The following is a 17,145-nucleotide window of genomic DNA, read 5'->3' on the forward strand; positions in this document are numbered from 1 at the left end:
TGGGCTAGCCCCTCCTGACCTAACTGAGGAAGAAATGCAGTTGCAGAACTACTTTGAGGTACAGTTCTCATTAGGGAAGACCCCCCCCCCCCGCCCCACCAAATAAAATCAGACAGGAGCATAATATGCCCCAATGACAGTGGACTCTAGATGACATGAGATGGGTCTGGGGAAAAAAATCACTCGACAAAAAAAATAAAGACAGGATTAAATGGTCACTTGCATTAACGGGACAAATTCTCCAGAGAAATGTAGTCATGCCCTCATCAGCCCATGATCGTGAAGCAAACCAATTTACCAAGACACATCCCCAAAAATTCGCTTTACAGCCAATCTGGCCATTCTGAAGTGTATTCAGTACTGGAGTGTAACACCACTGAGGATGAGTTGGTGAGGAATACTCTCTGTTAGACCATCATTTACAAACTTTATTAGATCACTTACAAGCAAGCAAACATAACTTAACAGACCAATTCTTGCCATCTATAAGAGTCCTGCATGTGTACAGAGAAATATATATTCTATATATAAAGTCCAGACAGCTTAATTAACTGACTTTTTAAATGTCTGAGTGAGATTTTGATGAGTTTCCTTCTTCATTCCAATCGACAGAGTTTAATCTCAACTGATGAGCTAAAGGTGCCAAGATGTCTTGATGAATCAGATGCTTGATGACCCTACTCATTTCCTCTTTGAACTAATTTTGGGGTCATCTCGTCACCCATTGTCATAATCTCATGGAGCCATAATGCACAGTAAGAGGCCGCACCTTTGCGATTAATCCCACTCTCCTTTCTGTCTCCCTCATCGCCTTCCAACATTTGTGCCGTTAAATATTTATCCAATTCCTTTCGAACGCCACTTTTGAGTCTGCTACCCCCATACTTTCAAGCAGAGTGTTGCGGATCACACCAACTCACTCATAAAAGATATGTTTTGCTCTACTTAGAACATAGAAGAGTGGGGCAGAGGAACAGGCCCTTCGGCCTACGGTGTTGTGCCGAACCTGAAGCCAAATTAAACTCATCCCTTCCGCCTTCCCTTGGTCCAGATCCCTCCATTCCTTGCACATCCACATAATGATCTAAAAGCCCCTTAAACACCCCCATCACATTTGCCTCCACCACCAGCCCTGGCAATACATTCCACATTACCTCTGCATAAAAAAACTTGCCCCTCACATCTCCTTTGAACTTTCCCCTCTCACCTTAAATGCATGCCTCCTCGCATTAGATTTCCATTCTGGGTAAAGGAGCCTATGAACAATGAGCAGAGAGCCATGGTGCCTATTTTCCAATGTTCCTGCCATTAAGGAAATCAGCTGGCAGCACACTTGCCTCTGAGTCAGAAGGTTATGGGTTCAATAGACAATAGACAATAGGTGCAGGAGTAGGCCATTCAGCCCTTCGAGCCTGCACCGCCATTCAATATGATCATGGCTGATCATTCCTAATCAGTATCTTCTTCCTGCCTTATCTCCATAACCCTTGATTCCACTATCCTTGAGAGCTCTATCCAACTCTTTCTTAAATGAATCCAGAGACTGGGCCTCCACTGCCCTCTGGAGTGAAGAAGTTTCTCCTCATCTCTGTCCTAAATGGTCTACCCCGTATTTTTAAGCTTTGTCCCCTGGTTCGGCACTCACCCATCAGCGGAAACATGATTCCTGCTGCCAGAGTGTCCAATCCTTTCATAATCTTATACGTCTCAATCAGATCCCCTCTCAGTCTTCTAAACTCAAGGGTATACAAGCCCAGTCGCTTCAGTCTTTCAGTGTAAGGTAATCCCGCCATTCCAGGAATTGACCTCGTGAACCTACGCTGCACTCCCTCAATAGCCAGAATAAGTCCCACTCAAGGACATATTTTTAATTCTTTCATGCAATGTGGGCAAGGCCAGCTTTTATTCCTCATTGATAACTGCCCTTCAGCGGGAGATGATAAACCTTCTTCTCAAACTGCTTCTACACAATTGGAATCCCTACAGTGTGGAAACAGGCCCTTCAGCCCAACGAGTCCACACCACCCCTTCAAGGAGTATCCCACTCAGACCCATTCTCCTACATTTACCCCTGCCTAATGCAACTCACTGACACAGCCCTGAACACTATGGACAGTATAGCATGGCCAGTCCACTTAACCTGCACATCTTTGGATTTAGGAGGAAACTGGAGCACGCGGAGGAAACCCACACACACGGGGAGAATGTGCAAACTCATCGCAGACAGTTGCCCGAGGCTGGAATTGAACCCAGGTCCCTGACACTATAAGGCAGCAGTGCTAACCACTGAGCCACTGTGCCACCCCATTCTGTTCATGTGTGGTGGGTAGACCCACAAGTCCTTAGGAAGGGAGTTTCAGGATTTTGATCGAGTGACATTGAAGGAACAGTGATATATTTCCTTCTATGCCCTCATCCACTCCAGGATGTGGAGTGGCTTGAAGGGGGACTTCCAAGGGATGGTGTTCCTATGTATCTGCTGCCTTGATCCTTCTGGATGGAAGTGGTTGTGGGTTTGGAAGGTCCTGCTTAAGGAGCCTTGGTGAATTCCTGCAGTGCACTTTGTAGATGGTGCACACTGCTACTACTGAGCATCGATGGTGGAGAGGGTGTATGAACATAGAACATAGAACATTACAGCGCAGTACAGGCCCTTCGGCCCTCGATGTTGCACCGACCTGTCATACCAATCTGAAGCCTATCTAACCTACACTATTCCATGTACGTCCATATGCTTGTCCAATGATGACTTAAATGTACTTAAAGTTGGCGAATCCACTACCGTTGCAGTCAAAGCATTCCATACCCTTACTACTCTCTGAGTAAAGAAACTATCTCTGACATCTGTCCTATATCTATCACCCCTCAATTTAAAGCTTTGTCCCCTCGTGCTCGCCGTCACCATACTTGGAAAAAGGCTCTCCCTCTCCACCCTATCTAACCCTCTGATTATCTTATATGTCTCTATTAAGTCAGCTCTCAACCTTCTTCTCTCCAATGAAAACAGCCTCAAGTCCCTCAGACTTTCCTCATCAGACCTTCCCTCCATACTAGGCAACATCCTAGTAAATCTCCTCTGCACCTTTTCCAAAGCTTCCACATCCTTCTTATAATGCGGTGACCAGAACTGTACACAATACTTCAAGTGCGGCCGCACCAGAGTTTTGTACAACTGTAACATAACCTCATGGTTCCCTCGATTAAACTCAATCCCTCTATTAATAAAAGCTAAAACACTGTATGCCTTCTTAACAACCCTGTCAACCTGGGTGGCAACTTTCAAGGATCTGTGTACCTGGACACTGAGATCTCTCTGCTCATCTACACTACCAAGAATCTTACCATTAGCCCAGAACTTTACATTCCGGTTACTCCGACCAAAGTGAATCACCTCACACTTGTCTGCATTAAACTCCATTTGCCACCTCTCAGCCCAGCTCTGCAGCTTATCTATGTTTCTCTGTAACCTCCTTTGTCACTATTCACAACTCCACCGATCTTAGTGTCGTCTGCAAATTTACTAACCCACCCTTCTACGCCCTCATCCATGTCGTTTATAAAAATGATGAACAGCAGTGGACCCAACACCGACCCTTGTGGTACACCACTGGTTACTGGACTCCAGGATGAACATTTCCCATCAACCACCACCCTCTGTCTTCTTTCAGCAAGCCAATTACTGATCCAAACTATTATATCTCCCACAATGTTTGTAGATGTGGTGCCAGCTTAATGGGCTGCTCTGTCCTGAGTGTTGTTGGAGCTGCACCAATCCAGGCAAGTGGGGAGTATTCCATTACACTCCTGACTTGTGTCTTGTTGATGGTGGACAGGCTCTGGGGAGTCAAGAGGTGAGTTACTCACAGCAGGATTCCTAGCGTCTGGGCTGCTCTTATAGCCACTGTACTGATATGACTCGTCTAATTTAGATTCTGGCCATTGGTAATATTGGGTCATATTGAGATTCTCTCTTGCTTTATGTTATCATTATCATCGCTGTACTGCGTTTGTTACTTGCTATATATCCTGAATACAATCCATGTCTTGCTGCATATGACCAGTATTTGAGCATTCAGGAATGTACTGAACATTGTTAAATCATCGGTGAATATCCCCACTTCTGACCTTATGGAGGTCATCGACGAAGCAGCTGAAGATGATTGGGCCTCGGAGAGTACCCTGAGTAACTGCTGCAGAGATGTCTTGGAGCTGAGATGACTGGCCTCCAATAGCCACACCCATCTTCCTAAGTGCTTTCCTGACCCCCCACTGATTCCAGTTTTGACATGGCTCCTTGTTGCTGCATTCAGTCAAATGCAGCCTCGATGTCAAGGTCCGCTTCCCCTCTGGAATTCAGCTCTTTTATCCATATTTGGACAAAGACTATTAAGTTTATGAACTGATTGATCCAACACACACCCACATTGAATATCAGTAAGCTGGCTACTACTCAGCAAGTGACACTTGATGTTACTTTCAGTCACACTGACCCCAGAATTTGCAGATGATTGAGTGTAGACTGCTCAGCGTTAAGTGGCTGGTTTGGATTTGACCTGCTTCTTACGCAATCCTCTATGCTTCCAGATGAATAACAGTGTTATGGCTGCACTGGAACAACTTAGCTCAGGGCATGACATATTCTAAGTCGATAAGTGTGGTGCTGGAAAAGCAGAGCAGATGAGGTAGCACCTGACGAGCAGGAGAAGTAATGTTTCGGGCAAAACGCCCTTTATCAGGAACGTGAAGGCCTTATACCCAAAACGTTGACTCTCCTGCTCCTTGAATGCTGCCTTGACCTGCTGTGCTTTTCCAGCACCACACTCTTGACTCTGATCTCCGACATCTGCAGTGCCCACCTTCTCCAAGCATGACCTATTCTGGAGCACAAGTAATGTTGACAGAAAGGTCTGTACATTGTGCAGTGTCCATTGCCTTCAGCTGTGACATGATATCACAGGGAGCAAATCCAATTGTCCTAATAATGGGTTTCTGAGAAGCTGGGAAACTCTGGTGGGTTATCCACTGGGCACTTGAGGCTGACAATGGTTGCAAATGCTTGTGTTTACCGCTGAAGTGCAGGACTCCCACCATCACTGAGGTTGGGAATATTTATAGAGCCCTGCTCCTCTCGGTGGTTAATTGTCCACCACCATTCACAACTGGATGTGGCTAGATCTGCTCTGCTGGCTGCAGGATTGCTTAGCCCCTATCTAATTTCGTGGTGTTCTCATAGTTGGCAGACATGTTGCAGCTCCTTCTCAATTATGCCCGCTGCTGCCACCTTGTATTTGTCTTTCAATCTGACCGCAATAATCCAGGCTGACCTTCCACTGTCATGCTGAGAGAGTGCTGCACTGTCAGAGGTGTTGTCTCTTGGTTGAGAGATCATCTTGAGTGGATGCAAAAGATCTGAACCCATTTTTAAGAAGAGTTTAGGAGGTCTCCTGGTGTTCTGGCATTCAACCAACATGAAATAAAATGGATGATCTGTTTATTATCCAGCTACTGACTGTAGGATCTTCCTCCTTATAAATGGGCTGTCATGTTTCCTGCATTGCAAGTGACTACATTCCAAAACCATTTCCTTGGCAGTAAGGTACTTTGAATTATTCGTTGGATGTGAATAAAAATATACAAATGCCAGTTATTTATTCCATTTATTAAAACTCCTGAACACTTCCGTCAAATCTCTGCATTGCACTGAAGAGACCAATCCTGTGTGCTCTAGTGGTACAAAAGCAAAATATAGCAGATGCTGGAAGTCTCAGTAAAAATGAAAAGAAAATACTGCTGGGAATCTGGAACTCACTGCTTTTATGGTTGTTAGGGGCAGAAAACCTCATAACATTGTCGAGATATTTAGGTGTGCACTTCAGCAATAACAAGACATATGAAACTAAGGGCCAAGTGCTGAAAAATGTGATCAGAATTAGGTTGTTGCATTTGACTGGCATGAACATGATGGGCCGAAGGGCCTGTTTCTGTGCTGTGGACCACTATGACTCGAATGCTCAGGAGGTCAAATTACTGCAGAGAGAGGGAGAGAAACAGATCAATGTTCTTTCCTCTCATTATAATTCTATTTCTCGTCAGCTCTGGTGACTTGAAATGTTAATGCTTTTCCCTCCGAAGGCACTGCCTCATGTACTTCCAGAACTTTTATCTTTTTGTTTCTCTTTTAATTCCAGCTTCTCCAGGATCCCTGCTATAGGGGAGATGTTGTGAAACTTGAGAAAGTTCAGAAAAGATTTACAAAGATGTTGCCAGGGTTGGAGGATTTGAGCTATAGAGGGAGAGGTTGGTTGAATATACTTGGGCTGTTTTCCGTGGAGCATCAGAGGCTGAGGGGTGACCTTATAGAGGTTTATAACATCATGAGGGGCATGGTTAGGGTGAATAGTCAAGGTCTTTTTTTTTCAGGGTAGGGGAGTCCAAAACTAGAGGACATAGTTAAAGTGAGAGGAGAATGATTTAAAAGGGATGTGAGGGGCAACTTTTTTAAGCAGGGGGTGGTGCATGTATGGAATGAGCTGCCAGAGGAAGTGGTGGAGGCTGATACAATTACAGCATTTAACAGGCATCTGGATGGGTATATGAATAGAGGAATAGAGGTTTAGAGGGATATGGGCCAAATGCTGGCAAATGGGACTAAATTAATTTAGAATATGTGAACAGCATGAAGTCGGTAGACTTTGCATATTCCATTTCAGTGACTTCCCTCCGCAACATCACTGTGCAAGACACTGTATAATGGTGACTCAGTGGTGAGCACAGCACTAGGGACCCAGGTTGAATCCCAGCCACAGGTAACTGTCTGTGTGGAGTTTGCACGTTCATCTTGTGTCTGTGTGGGTTTGCCCCACATGCTCCAGTTACCTCCCAAAATTCAGGAGTGTGCAGGTTAGGGTGGATTAGCCATGCTGGTTTGTCCATTGTGTTCAGGGACGTGTAGGTTAGGGTGCATTAGCCATGTTGGTTTGTCCATAGTGTTCAGGGGATGTGCAGGTTAGGGTGGAATAGCCATGCTGGTTTGTCCATCGTGTTCAGGGATGTGTAGGTTACAGTGGATTAACCATGCTGCTTTGTCCATAGCATTTCAGGATGAGTAGGTTAGGGTGGATTATCCAACCTGGTTTGTCCATAGTGTTCAGGGATGTGCAGGTTAGAGTGGATTAACCATGCTTGTTTGTCCATAGTGTTCAGGGATGAACAGGTTAAGTTGGATTAGCCATGCTATCTTGTCCATAGTGTTTAGGGATGAGTAGGTTAGAGTAGATTAGCCATGCTGGTTTGTCCAGAGTGTTCAGGGGCGTGTAGGTTAGAGTGGATTAGCCATGCTGGTTAGTCCATAGTGTTCAGGGATGTGTAGTTTAGGGTGGATTAGCCATGCTGGTTTGTCCATAGTGTTCAGGGATGTTCAGGTTAGGGTCGATTAGCCACGCTGGTTTGTCCATAGTGTTCAGGGATGTGTCAGTTAGGGTGGATTAACCATGCTGGTTAGTCCATAGTGTTCAGGGATTTGTAGGTTAGGGTGGATTAACCATGCTGGTTTGTCCATAGTGTTCAGGAATGTGTAGGTTTGGGTGTATGAGCCATGCTGGTTTGTCCATAGTGTTCAGAGATGTGTAGGTTAGGGTGTATTAGCCATGCTGATTTGTCCATCGTGTTTAGGGATGTGAAGGTTTGAGTGGATTAGCCATGCTGGTTTGTCCATAGTGTTCAAGGATGTGCAGGTTAGGGTGGATTAACCATGCTGGTTTGTCCATAGTGTTCAGGGATGTGTAGGTTAGAGTAGGTTAGCCATGCTGATTGGTCCATGGTGTTCAGGGATGTGTAGGTTAAATTGGATTAGCCATGCTGGTTTGTCCATAGTGTTCAGGGATGTGTAGGTTTGGGTGTATTAGCCATACTGGTTTGTCCATAGAGTTCAGGGATGTTTAGGTTACGGTGGATAAACCATGCTCGTTAGTCCATAGTATTTAGGGATGAGTAGGTTAGAGTGGATTAGCCACGCTGGTTTGTCCATAGTGATCAGGGATGTGTAGGTTAGTGTGGATTAACCATGCTGATTGGTCCATGGTGTTCAGGGATGTGTAGGTTAAATTGGATTAGCCATGCTGGTTTGTCCATAGTGTTCAGGGATGTGTAGGTTTGGGTGTATTAGCCATGCTGGTTTGTCCATAGAGTTCAGGGATGTTTAGGTTACGGTGGATAAACCATGCTCGTTAGTCCATAGTATTTAGGGATGAGTAGGTTAGAGTGGATTAGCCATGCTGGTTTGTCCATAGTGATCAGGGATGTGTCGGTTAGGGTGGATTAGCCATGCTGGTTTGTCCATAGTGTTCAGGGATGTGTAGGTTAGTGTGGATTAACCATACTTGTTTGTCCATAGAGTTCAGGGATGTGCAGGTTAGGGTGGATAAGCCATGCTGGTTTGTCCATAGTGTTCAGGGATGTGCAGGTTAGAGTGGATTAGCCATGCTGGTTTGTCCATAGTGTTCAGGGATGTTTAGGTTACGGTGGATAAACCATGCTCGTTAGTCCATAGTACTTAGGGATGAGTAGGTTAGAGTGGATTAGCCACGCTGGTTTGTCCATAGTAATCAGGGATGTGTAGGTTAGTGTGGATTAACCATGCTGGTTTGTCCCTAGTGTACAGGGATGTGTAGGTAAGAGTGGATTAACCATGCTGGTTTGTCCAGAGTGTTCAGGGATGTGAAGGTTAGTGTGCATTAGCCACACTGATTTGTCCATAGTGTTCAGGGATGTGCAGGTTAGTGTGTATTAGCCATGCTGGTTTGTCCATAGTGTTCAGGGATGTGCAGGTTAGAATGGATTAGCCACGCTCGTTTGTCCATAGAGTTCAGCGATGTGTCAGTTAAGGTGGATAAACCATGCTGGTTAGTCCATAGTATTTAGGGATGAGTAGGTTAGAGTCGGTTAGCCATGCTGATTTGTCCATGGCGTTCAGGGATGTGTAGGTTAGTGTGGATTAACCATGCTGGTTTGTCCATAGAGTTCAGGGAGGTGCAGGTTAGGGTGGATCAACCATGCTGGTTTGTCCATAGTGTTCAGGGGTGTGTAGTTTAGAGTGGAGTCGCCATGCTGGTTTGTTCATAGTGTTCAGGGATGTGCAGGTTAGGGTGGATTAACCACGCTGGTTTGTCCATAGAGTTCAGCGTTGTGCAGATTAGAGTGGATTAACCATGCTGGTTTGTTCATAGTGTTCAGGGATGTGTAGGGTAGAGTGGATTAGCCATGCTGGCTTGTGCATAGTGTTCAGGGATGTGCAGGTTAGGGTGAATTAACCATGCTGGTTTGTCCATAGAGTTCAGCGTTGTGCAGGTTAGAGTGGATTAACCATGCTGGTTTGTTCATAGTGTTCAGGGATGTGTAGGGTAGAGTGGATTAGCCATGCTGGTTTGTCCATAGTGTTCAGGGATGTGCAGGTTAGGGTGGATTAACCATGATGGTTTGTCCATAGTGTTCAGGGATGTTTAGGTTAGAGTTTATTAGACATGCTGGTTTGTGCATTGTATTCAGGGATGTGTAGGTTAGGGTGGATTAGCCATGCTGGTTAGTCCATAGTATTTAGGGATGAGTAGGTTAGGGTGGATTAGACATGCTGGTTTGTCCATAGTGTTCATGCATGTGCAAGTTAGGGTGGATTAGCCATGCTGGTTTGTCCATAGTGTTCAGGGATGTGCAGGTTAGAGTGGAATAGCCATGCTGGTTTGTCCATAGTGTTCAGGCATGTGCAGGTTAGGGTGGATTAACCACGCTGGTTTATCCATAGTGTTCAGGGATGTGAAGGTTAGAGTGGATTAGCCACGCTGGTTTGTCCAGAGTGTTCAGGGATGTGTAGGTTAGAGTGGATTAACCACGCTGGTTTGTCCATAGTATTTAGGGATGAGTAGGTTAGGGTGGATTAGCCATGATGGTTTATCCATAGTGTTCAGGGACGTGTAGGTTAGTGTGGATTCGCCATGCTGGTTTGTCCATAGTGTTCAGGGATGTGTAGGTTTGAGTAGGTTAGCCATGCTGATTTGTCCATGGCATTCAGGGATGTGTAGGTTAGTGTGGATTAACCATGCTGGTTTGTCCATCGTGTTCAGGGATGTGAAGGTTAGAGTGGATTAGCCATGCTGGTTTGTCCATAGTGTTTCGGGATGTGCAGGTTAGAGTGGATTAACCATGCTGGTTTGTCCATAGTGGTCAGGGATGTGCAGGTTACGGTGGATTAACCATGCTGGTTTGTCCATAGTGTGGAGGGATGTGAAGGTTAGAGTGGATTAACCACGCTGGTTTGTCCATAATATTTAGGGATGAGTAGGTTAGGGTGGATTAGCCATGCTGGTCTATCCATAGTGTCCAGGGAAGTGTAGGTTAGTGTGGATTAACCACGCTGGTTTGTCCGTAGATTTCAGGGATGTGCAGGTTAGGGTGGATTAACCATGCTGGTTTGTCCATAGAGTTCAGGGATGTGTAGGTTAGGGTGGATTAACCATGCTGGTTTGTCCATAGCATTTCGGGATGAGTAGGTTCGGGTGGATTATCCAACCTGGTTTGTCCATAGTGTTCAGGGTTGTTTCGGTTAGGGTTGATTAACCATGCTGATTTGTAAATAGTGTTCAGGGATGTGCAGGTTAGGTTGGATTAGCCATGCTGTCTTGTCCATAGTGTTCAGGGTTGAGTAGTTTAGAGTGGATTAGCCATGCGGGTTTGTCCAGAGTGTTCAGGGATGAGTAGGTTAGTGTGGATTAGCCATGCTGGTTTGTCCACAGTGTTCAGGGATTTGTAGGTTAGGGTGGATTAACCAAGCTGGTCTGTCCATAGTGTTCAGGGATGTGTAAGTTTGGTGTATTAGCCATGCTGGATTGTCCATAGTGTTCAGGGATCTGCAGGTTAGAGTGGATTAGCCACGCTGGTTTGTCCATAGAGTTCAGGGATGTGTAGGTTACGGTGGATAAACCATGCTGGTTAGTCCATAGTATTTAGGGATGTGTAGGTTAGGGTGGATTAGACATGCTGGTTTGTCCAGAGTGTTCAGGGATGTAAAGGTTAGGGTGGATTAGCCATGCTGGTTTGTCCATAGTGTTCAGGCATGTGCAGGTTAGGGTGGATTAGCCATGCTGGTTTGTCCATAGTGTCGAGGGATGTGTCGGTTAGGGTGGATTAACCACGCTGGTTTGTCCATAGTATTTAGGGATGAGTAGGTTAGGGTGGATTAGCCATGCTGGTTTATCCATAGTGTTCAGGGACGTGTAGGTTAGTGTGGATTCGCCATGCTGGTTTGTACATAGTGTCGAGGGATGTGTCGGTTAGGGTGGATTAGCCATGCTGGTTTGTCCATAGTGTGGAGGGATGTGAAGGTTAGAGTGGATTAACCACGCTGGTTTGTCCATAATATTTAGGGATGAGTAGGTTAGGGTGGATTAGCCATGCTGGTCTATCCATAGTGTTCAGGGAAGTGTAGGTTAGTGTGGATTAACCACGCTGGTTTGTCCGTAGAGTTCAGGGATGTGCAGGTTAGGGTGGATTAGCCATGTTGGTTTGTCCATAGTGTTCAGGGACGTGTAGGTTAGAGTGGATTAACCATGCTGGTTAGTCCATAGAGTTCAGGGATGTGCAGGTTAGGGTGGATTAACCATGCTGGTTTGTCCATAGAGTTCAGGGATGTGTAGGTTAGGGTGGATTAACCATGCTGGTTTGTCCATAGCATTTCAGGATGAGTAGGTTCGGGTGGATTATCCAACCTGGTTTGTCCATAGTGTTCAGGGTTGTTTCGGTTAGGGTTGATTAACCATGCTGATTTGTCGATAGTGTTCAGGGATGTGCAGGTTAGGTTGGATTAGCCATGCTCTCTTGTCCATAGTGTTCAGGGTTGAGTAGTTTAGAGTGGATTAGCCACGCTGGTTTGTCCAGAGTGTTCAGGGATGTGTCGGTTAGGGTGGATAAACCATGCTGGTTTGTCCATAGTATTTAGGGATGAGTAGGTTAGTGTGGATTAGCCATGCTGGTTTGTCCATAGAGTTCAGGGGTGTGTAGGTTAGGGTGGATTAACCATGCTGGCTTGTCCATTGCATTTCGGGATGAGTAAATTGTGGTGGATTTTCCAACCTGGTTTGTCCATAGTGTTCAGGGTTGTTTATGTTAGGGTGGATTAACCATGCTGGTTTGTCGAGAGTGTTCAGGGATGTGCAGCTTAGGTTGGATTAGCCATGCTGTCTTGTCCATAGTGTTCAGGGTTGAGTAGGTTAGAGTGGATTAGCCACGTTGCTTTGTCCAGAGTGTTCAGGGATGTGTAGGTTAGGGTGAATTAACCATGCTGTTTTGTCCATAGTATTTAGGGATGAGTAGGTTAGGGTGGATTAGCCATGCTGGTTTGTCCATAGTGTTCAGGGATGTACAGGTTAGGGTCGATTAGCCACGCTGGTTTGTCCATAGTGTTCAGAGATGTGTCGGTTAGGGTGGATTTACCATGCTGGTTCGTCCATAGTGTTCAGGGATTTATAGGTTAGGGTGGATTAACCATGCTGGTTTGTCCATAGTGTTCGGGGATGTGCAGGTTAGGGTGTATTAGCCATGCTGTTTGTCCATAGTGTTCAGGGATGTGTAGGTCAGGGTGGATAAACCATGCTGGTTAGTCCATAGTATTTAGGGATGTATAGGTAAGTGTGGATTAGACATGCTGGTTTGTCCATAGTGTTCAGGGATGTGTAGGTTAGGGTGAATTAACCATGCTGTTTTGTCCATAGTATTTAGGGATGAGTAGGTTAGGGTGGATTAGCCATGCTGGTTTGTCCATAGTGTTCAGGGATGTCTCGGTTAGGGTGGATTAGCCATGCTGTTTTTTCCATAGTGTGAGGGGTTGTGCAGGTTAGGGTCTATTAGCCATGCTGGTTTGTCCATCGTGTTCAGGGATGTGCAGGTTAGAGTGGATTAGCCACGCTGGTATGTCCATAGAGTTCAGGGATGTGTCGGTTAGGGTGGATTAGCCATGCTACTTGGTCCATAGTGTTCAGGGATGTGTAGGTTAGAGTGGATAAACCATGCTGGTTAATCCATAGTATTTAGGGATGAGTAGGTTAGAGTGGATTAGCCATGCTGGTTTGTCCATAGTGTTCAGGGATGTGCAGGTTACAGTGGATTAACCATGCTGGTTTGTCCATTGTGTTCAGGGATGTGTCGGTTAGGGTGGATTAGCCATGCTGCTTGGTCCATAGTGTTCAGGGATGTGCAGGTTAGGGTTTATTAGCCACGCTGGTTTGTCCATAGTGTTCAGGGATGTTTAGGTTAGAGTGGATTAACCATGCTGGTTTTTCCATAGTGGTCAGGGATGTGCAGGTTACGGTGGATTAGCCACGCTGGTTTGTCCATAGTGTTCAGGGATGTGAAGGTTAGGGTGGATTAGCCATGCTGGTTTGTCCATAGTGTTCAGGGATGTGCAGGTTAGAGTGGATTAACCACGCTGGTTTGTCCATCATATTTAGGGATGAGTAGGTTAGGGTGGATTAGCCATGCTGATTTATCCATAGTGTTCATGGACGTGTAGGTTAGAGTGGATTAACCATGCTGGTTTGTCCATGGAGTTCAGGGATGTGTAGGTTAGGGTAGTTTAACCATGCTGGTTTGTCCATAGAGTTCAGGGATGTGTAGGTTAGGTTGGATTAACCATGCTGGTTTGTCCATAGCATTTCGGGATGAGTAGGTTCGGGTGGATTATCCATCCTGGTTTGTCCATAGTGTTCAGAGTTGTTTAGGTTAGGGTGGATTAACCATGCTGATTTGTCGAGAGTGTTCAGGGATGTGCAGGTTAGGTTGGATTAGAAATGCTGTCTTGTCCATAGTGTTCAGGATTGATTAGGTTAGAGTGGATTAGCCACGCTGGTTTGTCCAGAGTGTTCAGAGATGAGTAGGTTAGGGTGAATTAACCATGCTGGTTTGTCCATAGTGTTCAGGGATGAGTAGGGTAGGGTGGATTAGCCATGTTGGTTTGTCCATAGTGTTCAGGGATGAGTAGGTTAGTGTGGATTAGCCATGCTGGTTTGTCCATAGTGTTCTGGGATGTACAGGTTAGGGTCGATTAGCCACGCTGGTTTGTCCATAGTGTTCAGGGATGTGTCGGTTAGGGTGGATTAACCATTCTAGTTAGTTCATAGTGTTCAGGGATTTGTAGGTTAGGGTGGACTAACCATGCTGGTTTGACCATAGTGTTCAGGGATGTGCAGGTTAGAGTGGATTAGCCACGCTGGTTTGTCCATAGAGTTCAGGGATGTGTAGGTTAGGGTGGATTAGACATGCTGGTTTGTCCGTATTGTTCAGGGTTGTGTCGGTTAGGGTGTATTAGCCATGCTGGTTTTTCCAGAGTGTTCAGGGATGTAAAGGTTAGAGTGGATTAGCCTCGCTGGTTTGTCCACAGTGATCAGGGAAGTGTAGGTTAGTGTGGATTAACCATGCTGATTTGTCCATAGAGTTCTGGGATGTGCAGTTTAGAGTGGATTAGCCATGCTGGTTTGTCCATAGTGTTCAGGGATGTGCAGGTTCGGGTGTATTAGCCATGCTGGTTTGTCCGTCGTGTACAGGGATGTGCAGGTTAGGGTCGATTAGGCACGCTGGTTTGTCCATAGTGTTCAGGGATGTGTCGGTTAGGGTGGATTAACCATGCTGGTTTGTCCATAGTGTTCAGGGATGTGCAGGTTCGGGTGTATTAGCCATGCTGGTTTGTCCGTCGTGTACAGGGATGTGCAGGTTAGGGTCGATTAGGCACGCTGGTTTGTCCATAGTGTTCAGGGATGTGTCGGTTAGGGTGGATTAACCATGCTGGTTAGTCCATAGTGTTCAGGGATTTGTAGGTTACGGTGGATTAAACATGCTGGTTAGTCCATAGTGTTCAGGGATTTGTAGGTTAGGGTGGATTAGCCGTGCTGGTTTGTCCATAGTGTTCAGGGTTGTGCAGGTAAGAGTGGATTAACCACGCTGGTTTGTCCATAGTGTTCAGGGTTGTGCAGGTTAGGGTTGATTAGCCATGCTGGTTTGTCCATAGTGTTCAGGGATGTGCAGTTTAGAGTGGATTAGCCATGCTGGTTTATCCATAGTGTTCAGGGATGTGCAGGTTAGGGTGGATTCGCCACGCTGGTTTATCCATAGTGTTCAGGGATGTGAAGGTTAGAGGGATTAACCACGCTGGTTTGTCAATAGTATTTAGGGATGAGTAGGTTAGGGTGGATTAGCCATGCTGGTTTATCCATAGTGTTCAGGGACATGTAGGTTAGTGAGGATTAACCATGCTGGTTTGTCCATAGTGTTCATGGAAGTGCAGGTTAGGGTGTAATAGCCATGCTGGTTTGTCCATAGTGTTCAGGGATGTGCAGGTTAGGGTGTATTAGCCATGTTTGTTTGTCCATAGTGTTCAGGGACGTGTAGGTTAGAGTGGATAAACCATGCTGGTTTGTCCATAGAGTTCAGGGGTGTGTAGGTTAGGGTGGATTAACCATGCTGGTTTGTCCATAGAGTTCAGGGGTGTGTAGGTTAGGGTGGATTAACCATGCTGGCTTGTCCATAGCATTTCGGGATGAGGAAGTTGTGGTGGATTATCCAACCTGGTTTGTCCATAGTGTTCAGGGTTGTGCAGGTTAGGGTGTATTAGCCATGCTGTTTGTCCATAGTGTTCAGGGATGTGTAGGTTAGGGTGGATAAACCATGCTGGTTAGTCCATAGTATTTAGGGATGTATAGGTAAGTGTGGATTAGACATGCTGGTTTGTCCATAGTGTTCAGGGATGTGTAGGTTAGGGTGAATTAACCATGCTGTTTTGTCCATAGTATTTAGGGATGAGTAGGTTAGGGTGGATTAGCCATGCTGGTTTGTCCATAGTGTTCAGGGATGTACAGGTTAGTGTGGATTAACCATGCTGGTTTGTCCATAGTGTTCAGGGATGTGCAGGTTAGGGTGGATTTACCATGCTGGTTCGTCCATAGTGTTCAGGGATTTATAGGTTAGGGTGGATTAACCATGCTGGTTTGTCCATAGTGTTCAGGGATGTGCAGGTTAGGGTGTATTAGCCATGCTGTTTGTCCATAGTGTTCAGGGATGTGTAGGTTAGGGTGGATAAACCATGCTGGTTAGTCCATAGTATTTAGGGATGTATAGGTAAGTGTGGATTAGACATGCTGGTTTGTCCATAGTGTTCAGGGATGTGTCGGTTAGTGTGTATTAGCAATGCTGGTTCGTCCAGAGTGTTCAGGGATGTCTCGGTTAGGGTGGATTAGCCATGCTGTTTTTTCCATAGTGTGAGGGGTTGTGCAGGTTAGGGTCTATTAGCCATGCTGGTTTGTCCATCGTGTTCAGGGATGTGCAGGTTAGAGTGGATTAGCCACGCTGGTATGTCCATAGAGTTAAGGGATGTGTCGGTTAGGGTGGATTAGCCATGCTACTTGGTCCATAGTGTTCAGGGATGTGTAGGTTAGAGTGGATAAACCATGCTGGTTAATCCATAGTATTTAGGGATGAGTAGGTTAGAGTGGATTAGCCATGCTGGTTTGTCCATAGTGTTCAGGGATGTGCAGGTTACAGTGGATTAACCATGCTGGTTTGTCCATTGTGTTCAGGGATGTGTCGGTTAGGGTGGATTAGCCATGCTGCTTGGTCCATAGTGTTCAGGGATGTGCAGGTTAGGGTTTATTAGCCACGCTGGTTTGTCCATAGTGTTCAGGGATGTTTAGGTTAGAGTGGATTAACCATGCTGGTTTTTCCATAGTGGTCAGGGATGTGCAGGTTACGGTGGATTAGCCACGCTGGTTTGTCCATAGTGTTCAGGGATGTGAAGGTTAGGGTGGATTAGCCATGCTGGTTTGTCCATAGTGTTCAGGGATGTGCAGGTTAGAGTGGATTAACCACGCTGGTTTGTCCATCATATTTAGGGATGAGTAGGTTAGGGTGGATTAGCCATGCTGATTTATCCATAGTGTTCATGGACGTGTAGGTTAGAGTGGATTAACCATGCTGGTTTGTCCATGGAGTTCAGGGATGTGTAGGTTAGGGTAGATTAACCATGCTGGTTTGTCCATAGAGTTCAGGGATGTGTAGGTTAGGTTGGATTAACCATGCTGGTTTGTCCATAGCATTTCGGGATGAGTAGGTTCG

Source organism: Chiloscyllium punctatum, chromosome 46, assembly GCF_047496795.1.
Source record: "Chiloscyllium punctatum isolate Juve2018m chromosome 46, sChiPun1.3, whole genome shotgun sequence".
Lineage (NCBI taxonomy): Eukaryota > Metazoa > Chordata > Chondrichthyes > Orectolobiformes > Hemiscylliidae > Chiloscyllium > Chiloscyllium punctatum.